Source organism: Struthio camelus, chromosome 8 (genome assembly GCF_040807025.1).
Source record: "Struthio camelus isolate bStrCam1 chromosome 8, bStrCam1.hap1, whole genome shotgun sequence".
Taxonomy (NCBI): Eukaryota; Metazoa; Chordata; class Aves; order Struthioniformes; family Struthionidae; genus Struthio; species Struthio camelus.
Genome location: NC_090949.1, coordinates 8,765,417 through 8,778,683, shown reverse-complemented (window position 1 = coordinate 8,778,683; position 13,267 = coordinate 8,765,417). Strand labels below are relative to the sequence as shown.

The window sequence follows — 13,267 nt, the reverse complement described above, 5'->3', positions numbered from 1 at the left end:
TGCATAAAAGGATCACATAGCTTTGAACTATATTAGAGGTTCCTCCCAGTAAAACTTCAGCATCTTTCTGGGTACCCAGAACAACCCAAAACACCTTTTCATATACTCCATTCCTCTGGAGCACTGCTTTTGCCAGGAAACAAGCTTACAGGGACAGAACTTCCAGGCCGCAATGTGGTGAGCTACTCTGATTCTGCTTAACCATCTCAGGAAGAATTCACAGACTAACGCTGCTGCAGTCAGCAGCAAGAGTCAAAACTTCACCTCCCTCAGCCCCTAAGCCTACTTGGATCAGTAAAGCATTGCCTCCGGTTTTATTCAGGATCTTTGCAACCTAAACTGCAAGGATTGAAAAGTCAGCCTACCTCCTTTTCTGCTGGTGTGGAAAGAGGATCCCTCAAACACACTGTCTTTTCTTGACAACGTAACAGTATCTTGCGCTGATGGCACATGCAGCAATTCGTCTCTACTGATTCCTCACTGGGGAAAATCTGACCCCTCCAAAGTAAGGGTCCAACTCACAAAAATTTCTCACTGCTCAGTCTTTTCAAAATCATATTCTCCTTCCATGAGGTAAGTGCCAAGTGGGAAAGTACTGAAGGGAAGAGCCAGCTCTTACGCCTGCAAGGATGTGCAGGTAAGGAGCCCTCGCGGTTTGTCCATGCTGTTCCCTCTTCTCTCCGTTGTAACGGCCTTATCTCTGAAAGCACTTACTCACCAATTTACTTCCTCTCGCACACTGATGTGGTGCTGCTGTTCCTAAGAGGACCAAGCACTCTGCACATTAAACCTCTTTGCATAGCTTCTTCAAACCTCTATCTTTGCTAATTAAAAAACTCATCAGTGCTTGGATACATGTTAGTCTCTTGCCATCAAAACAGTAGAATAGGATACACAATTTGAAACAGACAGGTGGTGCGTGGCCTGTCACCACAACAAAGCGCTCCGATAGTAGTTACTCTTCTCATTGGCCTATGACTCCGAATCCAACCTGCCTGCTGTTCGAATTTATTGCATTCATCTGCCTTGAAGTTAAGAGCCCTGCAGCCTGCTTTGTGCATGCCTCTAGGAGTTACGGGTCTCGGAGAACCTGCCATCGCCAAGGAAGAACTGTATTGCACAGATGTTATTTAGGACACCAGAGCTCACAGCATGCATTTAGATGTACATATCAGCTTGTTTCAAAAGCTGTCCAGGAAGTTAGAGGGCACATACTTTTTGGGAGAAACTCCCAATACTGACATATGCCTCTCATCGACCAGGCTTCTAGGCAGAAAAAAAACTACCGGTAACAACTCCATAAGTGCATATATTTAATCTTACTTAAAATCACCTGGAGTTTTGACTTCAGAAGAGCTTATGACTGAACACTTGATAAGAAGTATTTCTTTGTTTATTCCTTTGTTTAAGACCAAGGGTTAAGGCAGATTAAAAGAAAAGAAAGAAAGAAAGAAAGAAAGAAAGAAAGAAAGAAAGAAAGAAAAAGGAAAAAATCAAATACAACACTTAGAGTCAACAGGCATAAGTAACAGAGAAAGAAAGAGTCTGCAGGAGAACAAGGATAGATGCCTGTGGGGAGAATATCTTAAAATCTACGGTAAAGTCATACTTGGCAAAATTCAATAGATCTGGTAAACATCAAAGATAAAATTTAGCAGGATAATTCCATCAAGCACCATTAAAAGAAAAATGGGACCAGCAGGGTTACCAGTGAAAAACAATGCCAGGCCTAATAGCACTGATCTACCAGAAGCAATTTATTATGACACCAGAAATAGCTATTTTCACAGTGGATGCTTGAAATGAAAACTTTAAAGCTTCTTTAAGTCTTGAGCTATAGCAAAGTATTCAGCCAGCCAGCCAAAATAGCTGAAGGGAAATAGGAAGGCCACATGTGGAACTAATTACTCATGTAGAGGCTATGACAAAGAACATTTCTCCAGACTTTTCATGGGGGCTTCACTTTCAGGAAGTAACTCTAATTACTGTTCAAGTCTCGGCAGCCTGCATGCCGCTGACAGTTCCAAGAAAAAATGAACCTATTTGCCCTTTTCTTAGTCCGAAATGCCAAAATATAAAAGCACCACTGGAGTCATTAAAAAGAAACAAAATAAGCAGTGGTTTATTGCAGTAGCTTCTCAAGCACAAATCTTTTTATAAATTCATTTTTTCAGTCTTCCCAAAACAGCAAATTCTGCAACTACATTAACTCGCTTCTCCGTTGGCTGCAGTGAAACTGTACATCTTGACTTTTTACAGCTTTTCCATACTGGGGCCCACTTCCTGCCCAGTTGAAGAAAAAAATCTGGCCTGAAGATGAAATGACTGCTTAACATTACACTAAAACATCTGGTACCATTTTATACACAGACCCATGTCTGAGAGCAGGCAATTCTAGCGGTCTCACCAGCGGCACAGTGCATACCCAAACCTCCCTAGGGTGACATCATCCCATATATGGACTCTCAGGCCCAGCCCTCCCCCTTTTCCTGGTCCTAAATTCATTGCCAGATCCCCAGTCTGCTGCAAATGTGCCACGTCAAGACTGGAAATCACAGCACTTCAGTGTGTTTCAGTGAGTGCTGCAGAGTGTGAGGGAGAGCCGAGCACAACCCGTGATGCAGGAAGGCAGTTTTTCCCAAAGACTAAAAGAGGATTTAAAATAAATAAATAGAAGCGTCTGGAGATCCTGCTCCGTCGCCCCAGTGTTCAGACTACCTGTTCAGGACAATGCTGTTGTACAGTAGTCTGCACATTGGTTAGACTGGGCAAGGGAAAGCAGCGAGATGGACTATTGGGGACGCAAGTTGCCATTGCCAAGGAGAAGACAGTTATTGCTCCTTTCAGATCTCATATACAGTATTTTTCTTCACAGGTTTTGCACACTAGGGAATAAGAAACGCTAAGGGACACTGTGAAAAAGGAGGACTTCAGAATAATGCGGGGAAGACATTCTGGTAAGGCCTACTTTGGAAGAACACCTGGCCTATGACCTGGCGAACCTAGGTGACTCCCCCTCCCCCATTCCTCCAGTCATCACTGCAAGAAAGATGGAGCTCTGATGATTTACTAAAACGTACGCAAGAAACGGGAGAGGTATATTACCTAGAGAAGTGTACAAGAGTATAGCTAAAGTCGATCATTTCCTTTTTTTTTTTCTTAATTTAAAATAAAGCTTTTTTTTTGTTCCCCACAAACTAAAAAGGTAAATTTAATTTTTTTTTTAATTGTAGCAATCCGTATAAATATTTAAGGGGTAAATCTTTTTAAATGCAGAAAAAAAAGCTTGATAGAAGTATGTAATCTAAATAGCTCCTGTTATAAGCTACGATTTGAAGATCAAATTTAAGAAATTATTTTCTCTTGAAGTAATAAAATAATAGGACAGAATGCATGAATAGTAATTTAAAATACTGTGAAATATACTATCTCACCGTTGGGAGAACTGTGCTTTGATTTTATATGCAGCTGAAACTTCTTTGTAAATAACCTACGCTACATGCTAATGAAAACTGGGAGGGAAGCCATAGGGAATATATGGCTACTACTCCATGCTAAGCTTCCGTCATGTAGAATACAAAATCTTTGATTGTCAGAGAAAATTATCCCTGAAATTTCAGGAGGAGATGGAAAAAACAATAGGTGAATAAAACAGAACTAACAGCTTTCCATGCCGATACTTGCCTGGCCATTGCTTAAAGGGATCAGCACCAATTGATTGTTACCGCTCTCATGTATAGTTTGCATTGCTGATATTTCTTCTAACATTCAAAATGATAAGTTACTTTGTCCTGAATCCCACTGATAAAAATGGAATTTGTAAACGAACGCAGAAGTTTGCTTTGGTGAGTTTCCAGCTGTCCTGGTAGGGGAAAAAAACCCTCAGGCTGAATGAAATCCCCACGGAGAGAATAATACAAAAAGTCTGGGCTGCAATTTGATACCAGCTGAACTCCAGAGTCAGCTCCCCTAAAGTTAACACTAGTAACAAACTACTGCAACTGGAGAAAAAAAATCCCATCTATATGGTGCTCATTATTGCCAGGAAGGCTTTGAATAGCTGTACTATAAACAGAATTAGCATAAATATGCACCTATTGGTATTATAATCCATTTATTTTGCAGAATGCATGTTATATTTTAGACAGCCTTGATGCTGTGCAATTTTTAAAAATACGTATATTATTATTACCTTTCTCATCACTCCTTCAAAGATCAACAAAAGTCCTACTGAGAAGAGATGGTCATGTAGCATTAGCGCGACAGTGCCTTTACCGGCTGTCTTAAAGCCTATGAAGCAAGAGCTAGCGCTGTCATTTCCCTTACCCTCCCATCAAAGCTTGTGTATTTTGACTAAAAGATTTATATTTTAGGCATAATGTTACCCACCTTCTCCTCCTTTATTTCACAAAAAATTATCTTCAGATTTAAATGCATTTTTATTAATTTATTACAGCATGTGAGGAAATTTTCATTCTCGTTCTAACCTAAAGTGAAATTGCAACACCCAGTTATATGTCGTTATTAATAGAATATCCGAAGAGACAAGAAGAAATCAAAGGGATGGAACAAAATTCAAACTTGTATTACTATTTCTCAGTCTTGCTTTAAATACAATTGTTTTTTAGGCATAGCAAACCTGGAAAATTTTATGATTTAGATTTTGTTTAAGCAAGAGAAAAATGGTTTTCAAATCCTGCTAAGAAACTGGCTCAGTTATGCTTTCAAGGGGAATAAGAGTGCGTGCAAAAATTTTTCTATATAGTGCTTATTTTCATAATCACTGTTGCTTTCTTCTTAATTTCTAGATGAGAACTATAAGGAAAGTATTGTTATCCAGTCGATAATAGGCTTTTAGGGAAAATATCGTTAGAGATAGCCTGTGTCAACTTCTGCTAAATAGGCAAGACAACGAATACATGTGTAACTAGCGTTTCTCTTATCTCTAGTCCACTATTTGCATTAATCTTTATTTTAAATGACCTTTCTGTATTTAGGAAGTGATTCCCCTCCCATACACCCATGACTCCTCAAAGTTACATTTTTAGACTTTAAGGCTGAGTTCTAGGAGGCCCCCTTGGCATGGGGTTTGGAAAAAGGGAGGGAGATTGCAGTGTGCAAAGCAATAGATACAGAAAGAAAGCCTGTATTGTCAGGAATGAATAAGGAAGTATCTACTCGGCTCAGTAATCAAAACATTTTCAAAGTGAATTAAGCGATTCCGCGATTCTTGAAATAGCACTGTTTTAGCGGAAACAATTTCTAGCTTATAATAATCATATAGAAGAAAAGACTTCTCTAGTAATCAGAGGTTTTAAATATGCATGTCAACACACACATAAGATAGCTATATACAGATTTTTCAAGATCAAAAAATAAAAACATTCCTTTTTGCAGTGACTGAAAATTATTAACAGGGTGCAATACATACTGACTTACAGACAGAGTTCTGCGTAACCAGCATTATATCATTGCTTAAACCTGTTGTATGTACTAAATGACATAGTTCATGTTATTATAGAACGCACAACAACAGGAAAAACAAATTAAAATATGTATGAACATTTAAACAGGGCAGCATTTCAGTATGATGGACTTTTTCTTTCATCTTTAAGGAGTATGGTTTATTTAGCACAATGAACAAAACTAAATAGGGAAGAAGAAGAAAAAAAATCAAAATTTTTTCTATACATTCTTCAATGTAAAAAAAAAAAATTTAAGGAAAAAAGGAAAGAGTAGCAGGGGGAAGCCGCTTAACTTTGGATCTTTATTTATGAAGTTCTGTAAAGAGCCTCCACAGACAAAAAAAATTATAGTTTAAAAAAAAGTCACTTGTCAATTTTCAGCCTTGTCATTAAGCTGCATGTTGTCTTCTGTATTAAGGTGCTGTTTAACGGGTCTGCATTTTCAGACGGCTACAAGACACTTCTACCCTTTCCATACTCCTTGCTCGCCTTGCTCCCCACAGCCTGTACTGTCACCATGCACACACACACACATTTTTGCAGACCACCCAAGTATCATTGCTATGTGGAAAATTCTATAAGCAAAATAGCCAAATACTTGCAAAAAAACCCAAACTTCTAAACAGTGTTAAATGATTTTATTCTTTTAATCAAAACCTATTATTCAGAACGGAAAATAAAAAAATATTTTCCATAAATTTTGGTTTTAATGTTTCTAAATTTTAAATTTCATCAAGGCTATAACTTCACTCTTAACTGCAAAAAGCTCTGCTTCCTGAACTGTACTTTATAAAAATATCCTGATTAAGATAATATTAAGGATCAGGCTTAACCTACCAAGAGAGAGGAAATACCAGAGTTAAGAATGAAACTCTCCTGAATAATGCTACTGTGCTTCTGTGCTGCATTTTATGCTGCATTGCAAAATAGTATCTAAAAATAAAATAACAACCTCCTCTCAGATAAAGAGTCCAAATCACAGTTGGAGAGAATTTAATTCTCAAATCAACTTACAAATTACATAAACTTAAATCAGATCCTTAATATACATTTCTGTAACTAGAATATCTGTAATCCTGTGATTTTTCTCTTTGTTCCTAGTATTTTAAAAGTATTCTTGAACTTTTTGTCGACTTAATGAATGAACCAGATACAGCACATGCAAATATTAGGCCCTTTTTAGCAACTGCGTTAAAGCGTGATTTAAAAAACTGATATTCCTTTCAAAACTAAAGAATCAAGTGCAGATGGCTATCCAGTCATCAGTAGTACCAACTGAATTAAATTAAGGCAAAATAAATTTGCCTCAGTTCAAGATATGAAGCTCTTTGCTGTTTCTTTGACAAATTCGCCTTGTGTACAGTTATTAGAAAGAACATACAATCTTTCACTTACAACTTTTTCTCTTAGCACCAGTTCACAGATAGTTGTTAATAGAAAACCTATTAATTAAAATGCATACGTCTGTTTTTCTAGTCTTTTGATACGATAGGTTCCAATGATTTCTACTGTATAATTCTTTTGCTATTTCAAGAAGCAGCCATAATATGGAAACGTAGACCTAATTTTCTCCAAAATTAAAGATCACTGGTTTCTTCAACCACTACATGCAGAAGTTAAATTAAATGAAATTTATAAATCAAGCAAAACTTTTTATATTTGTTTTTAAAGCATTTCTAATTTGTCACTTTCATTTTTCTTTACAACAAAACTTCCTACCCTGTCAGGCGGATAGGAGGACACGCCACCTTAAAGCATTCAGTTAAAATTTTACTTAGAACTATAAAAACTACAAAAACATAAGTTAAGCATATTATAAAGTCAAAGTAAGCATATTAATGGCTTGGAATCAATATTTCATGCCTGAATTAGCTAGTCATGTTTTATACTTGATTCATTTTGTAAGATATCTTATTCTATCCTGTTTGAAAGAAGATTGATACACTTTATGCATATAATTGATATACTTAATTCATATACCTCAACCGCACTATTAGTCAAAGATGCTTTCTTTTCTTTATGGCAAGATAAGAACACCAGAATAACTAAATATTAATTTATTGTTAGACTAGGTCAGTTTTCAGCCCAGTACAATGTAAATGACTATGTTGTTATTCTGTGTGGGCTATGTTTGAGAAGCATCTGAAAATACTAGCTTGTGACTTACCTATGGTGGCACTAGTGAGCAACAGTGATTTAAGAACACCATAATAAAACACTATCGTTTAATCTGTGTAAAAACTGATAGAGTTATTTTTTCCCTTTTAAACTTCCAATGTCTTTTACACCTTTTAAAATTAACAATTCCTCAATAATGTGGTGTGTGTCATTTCAGAAGTAGATAACATTAACTGTTTGTATTTTATATTCAGATAAGACTGGCAAAGTAATATACCTTGCAGAAATGATGCTGTTTGGATGCTTTTGATTTATAGCATAGTCTACATTTAACAGAAGAACTTACTGAAGCTCAATAAAGTTATTTGCTCATGAAGTGTGGATTTCAGGAGAAAAGTAAATTTAAGTAATATGCTAAGTTGCATATATTTAAATAATATGCAACCAGTTTTCTTTTTCCAGCATATTTCCTTTAACTGGGTTACTGTACAAGTGGTTGCCTCCATTTATACAGAAAGATTTTTATTTATTTTTAACATGCAAGATTATTGTACTTATCTGCTCCTAAAAAATATGTACTGTATAAACATATCCTTTATCTTGAACTTCAGTATTTCTGTGTGTCCAAGAAGAGTAAAAACATCTGGCTAAATTACTATATGCTCTGCGCAAGTACAAGATGCAGGCAAACTCCTGCATGAATTGCATCTAAAATAAAACACAGCTTCAATTTGTTTTTTTTTTGTTTTTTTTTTTAAACAAATGTTTGGTGTGACCAGTCTGTTAAAATCATCCCTCTGATACTTGTCAGCACAATGATAACTAATGTACTGAAATTTATATTTTCTGAATAAAATCAAATTATGTTCTTGTTCTACAGCTCCCAATGTTTTAAAGTTTAATTCTGCTATGTGTGTTCCCCCCAACAAACCCCCCCAAACTGGAATGACACAAACTGATTCACACCAGCGGTGATGGCTCCAAGGGACTGGCTGGACGGAGTTGTCATGTGTCTGCCTGTCTACACTTGCTGTGCAGAACATCCTCTCACCTGTACAGCAGGCACAGACAGGCAGTCACATGACAACCCAGCCTGAGTGACAGCCAGACAGTGGGAACCAGCTCTGACACTAGAGCATCTTCACCAAGAGCTACAGCCAGGAGTCACTCTGGACCTCAGACTGTCGGTCAGTAACCAAGTTGTGTTTTGCAACCCACCTAGAGTCAAGCGAATAGTGCCTATAAAATACAATAAAACCCACTGATGAAATTTTTACTGTGCTTTCTATAGTACTCTTTTCCTAGTTGTTCTTATTAACTCACTAACAATAAGTTTTATTTACACTCAGCTTTGCGGCACCGTTGTAAATGGGAGGACAAAACATTTCTCACTCATATTTTGAGCAACAACTTGCTTTTTTAGATTATTGTCAGTATAAAAATTGCTAATATTCCTGTTAGTCACAGAAGCCCAGAGCAGGTCACTGTGCGGCTAGTTAATTCTATAAACAGGCAGAATGTTAGACCTTAGAGTAATTTTTGTCCTTTCCACCATCTTACCTCCCCCTAGCTGTTTTCATTCCTCCATCCCAAACCACACAGAATTTTACAATCGAGAAAAAACTGTGAATTATAAGTGGCATCTATCCCTAGATGCAGATAATACTATACTATTGAAACAAAATAGAAATATTTGATCTGGAAATAAGAATAATTAAGTTTTTTCAAATAAACGTAAGCTGAATAACTGACATTTTTTCAAATAAACGTAAGCTTCATATTTTAAAAGCTCTGATCCTAGAATCCAGCTTGGCATTCTTTTCACACCAATAATGCCGGTGAAATCTCAAGATGCTTTAGATTTATAAAGAATACAAGACCACATTCTATGACCATGCTTTACAAAAATGGTACATAGCTTTACAAATAGTATTTTTTTTGTTTACAATAAAGAGTTTTTTGATTCACAAACTAGAATGAAGCTCCTAATTCCCAAAGGCCCTCTTATATGAATGTAGCAGCTGCTAATTCACAAACTTCACATTTGCAGTTTGACTCTCAAATGCATGAACCTTAGCACAAAAACTTGCAGCTTTTCACATTTTTTATTAAAGTAGTAATAACTGAGAGGTAAGATGCTCAGATTTAATCTTTTTTTTTTTTTTTTTTTTTTTTGCAAGTGTGTCTCATAGCATTTTAGCTAGTATGACATGAAATACCTTACTAAAGAAAACTATATTTGCAAGCTGAATGAGTACATTAATGTTGCACTTATTTACAACAGCCTCAAAGCTGTATGCACGATTACCCATGTTTAATTTTAAGCATGGTAAAGAAGCACAAAGACATGGTACTGGTCATGCATCAAAATTATGAGCACAAGTAACTATTTGCAGTATCAGAAACTGATTCAGATTAGTATTCACATATCTGAAAATATAACTACTTTAACTAGACTGATCAAGCATCAGTTTGATATTTCCATAACTACAAGACCAAAAAGCATTCTTAGGCACTGATTCCCATCTCATCAAAAAAATCTTATTGTATGTTTTAAGCAGCAACAAAATCATGTCAATAAGGAACAGAAGAAATTACTTGTTTTAAGATCTCAAATCATACAACAAATTTTGAAAACTTTTGCCAAAGTAACTTGCTTCAGTATGCATTCCACTGTGAATTCTTCACTAGAAAAGCTGTAACTCACAAGTAAAGGAAATAATTCACATCCTTCAAAAGGCACTAAGCAAGCAGCGTTCAGAGAGCAATTTTTGTCTCAAAGTAAATTCCAATCTTTATGAAGTGGGTTCAGCTTACACCAGAGGGGCTACACAGCTTTAGAGGTCCTAGCAAACGCTGTCGCTTAATGTGATGCGTTGTCAAAGGAGCTCAGTGGTTCACAAGAAGCTACAATAGCCCTTATTCAGGGCAAGCAGGGGAAATATACACATCACTCTGGCTAGCCAACTGCCAAGGATATCAAAGGTGAGACCTAATTTTCTGCCTCTTTCCCAACTGTGATAGAGAGGCTCCTGCTACTTTGTAAGAGCTGGCTGCAGAAGTGGCTGGTCCCCAAGCGGGAGGCACAGGGGACGTGAACTCCTCACGACCTCGCGGAGTGCACATCCATAGAGAGCCCGGGCACAGCCCAGACATAAACACGGGCATCACCTCACACATCACTGAAGACTACATATCTTACCAGGGTAGAAATACAACAGCATACAGCCATTTCAGTAATCATCTGAGAACAGGATGTGACAACTACCAAACCTAGCTGGAAACGAGGAGAACATTTTAAGACGACAAAATGCAATTATCCAAACTGGAATTCAGCCAAGAGACCAAAAGTTGGCTTCTTAATTTCAGAAGCAGGTAGTTCATTTCTGAAACAAGTCACCAGTCTTTTGATTAACCTTATGGTCAAGCTATGGCTTCAATCATTTTCAGAAAAGCATCTAAAACAGTTCTTACTAATTTAAGTCCTACTGAGAAAGACATAGCAAAAAAACCACTCAACATAAAGCTTTGTGAATTCCTTCTCAGAACAGAATAATCAAAGTAAACAGCAAATTCGTACTTGAGGAAGAACTTTCCCACCAGCAAAACATGGAACATTGGGCTGTTCTTCTGTTACCACTGTAAGACGTTCCTGGGTGAGCTCCCTTATTAGCCTGAACGTACTACTGATATTTTCATGACTATCAGAACCAAGTGTTTTGCACTTAAGGGATAGTATTTTAAAATACACATATGGAAATCAGAGAGCAGCCAGTCCCCTCCATGTCTTTCATACTGTTTCAAGATTCCTGAGCAGCTTTTTCTAACGGACCATCAAACCATGTATTTTAAAGTGCATAGCAGAGGGCATTGCATAGGTATTTTCAGGAACTTTTATTATTGCCCACTGAACCAAAGTCAGACTCAATCCCCACACATACATACACACACACCCCCCTAGTTCAAAAACTGCCACGGCATATCTCAGATGCATTTTTAAGTGTTTGAGATGAAACATAGCAAGAGGTGTTAATTTCAATGCATCAGTTATATTTATTTATATTTATAGTTACTGTACTTAATCTAGACAACAGATCTGATAAGTTTTGATAACTCATGGTAGAAAAATGACATCTTTAAGTTTTCATATACCTTTACATTTCAGGCTGTTCATTTATTTTTGTGATGTCACAATAAATTACTTCAAATTATGTTCCAGTAATATTTTGAGAATAAAATTTTTCTTTTTGATCTAGCACTTGGTTCCTTCCCCTTGACTGACATTTTCCTATTACAGTGAATAAATTTGTATCCCTGTAATCTTTTTTTTTTTTTTTAAAAAAAAAGGAGGGAGGGGCAAAATCTTCAAGACTAACCAACTTAATCCAACCTTCCCCTCAACCTTAGGAACTATCCCAAAATGAGGACTGACTCAAAGAAAAAAAAACACACACACGCTACACTACTGACCAGAACAATTTCAAACATCAGCAGTATTACTGAAGTAACTACTTATGAGAAGTACCACATTCTGGATTTGCAGGACTTGGGGCTGTGGTTTATGTACATGTAGTGCAGGACCTTTATCCAGTGGTTCTAGAAAATTCACTGAAGCAAAATGCTAATATAGTTTAAACAGAATATGAATTGTCTGCACAGTCCCCATCAGTTAATTCCTTGCTGTTGGGGGTAATTCAGTATTTTGGTTATTACTAAAAATAAGATGGAAAAAATAAGTGATATATTAGATCACTTAGTGATATATTTTTGCTGAAAACATCTAATTTAAAAAAAAATCTGAAATTGAAAGGAAAAATATTTCTGGAATGTTTTTGTTACCTTGAAAGCTCAATTTTTCCAATGAAAACCCAAATAAACTGTAAAAAAAAAATCCAAGGACTTCATTGTAAAGCTGATAGTGCACCAAATAATCCCATTTTAATTTTCAAAAAATTAAAAATAGGACTGCTGTTGAGTTTGAGGTAGAGAAGAATTTGAGGTAGAGGAGAACATTGCTAACACTGTTGAAAGAAAACGACTAAGCAGAATAGACTAGCAAAAAATTGATTCCCAAAGCTGTCTAACAATATTTTCAACAAAGTGAGGAACCAGGATGTCCTGTTTGTTATAGAACTGTTGTTTTCTAATTCTCTTGTTACTCACCTACATATTTTTGATTAGCAGCACTATTTCTTACCAAGGTATATTGAGTGGATTTTCAGTAGCAAATTTGAACTCTATATCAAACTGGCTACAGAACTCTGCAGATACGCTTTTCAACTTCTCAGAATACAAAGCAGGAGAACAATTATCATTAAATCAGTTGCTGTAGTAGCTCATAGGAGTAACTTTATCTATACAGTTCATGGCCAGCTTAAAGCTGATGTGTAAGAGAAGTCCAAACAGGCATAGAACAATAACCAGAACATTCCAAAACAGGCTTTTTTTTTTTTTTTCCCCTCTTTCTAGTTCTATGTGCGAAACCGCAGGAAGGGAGGAAAAAGAAAAAAAAAAAACAAACAAACCAAAAATCTCCCAAAATACACCCTGCATTTATGTTTCCAACATTTCTACAGAAGTCTCAGAGGGTCAGCATCTCCATGAAACAAAAACAGAAAGTTGCAAACCTTAAAATATTCTTTCAGTTCAAGTCTACACAAGCTGATTTAGCATTTCAAGTTAAC

At 36.4% G+C, this 13,267-nt stretch overlaps 1 protein-coding gene across 8 annotated transcripts in view; it reads right to left on the bottom strand.

Moving 5' to 3' along the window:
• DNM3 (dynamin 3) overlaps nt 1–13,267 on the bottom strand; it is a 189,522-nt gene that overhangs the window by 112,768 nt on the left and 63,487 nt on the right. The window lies entirely within an intron of this gene.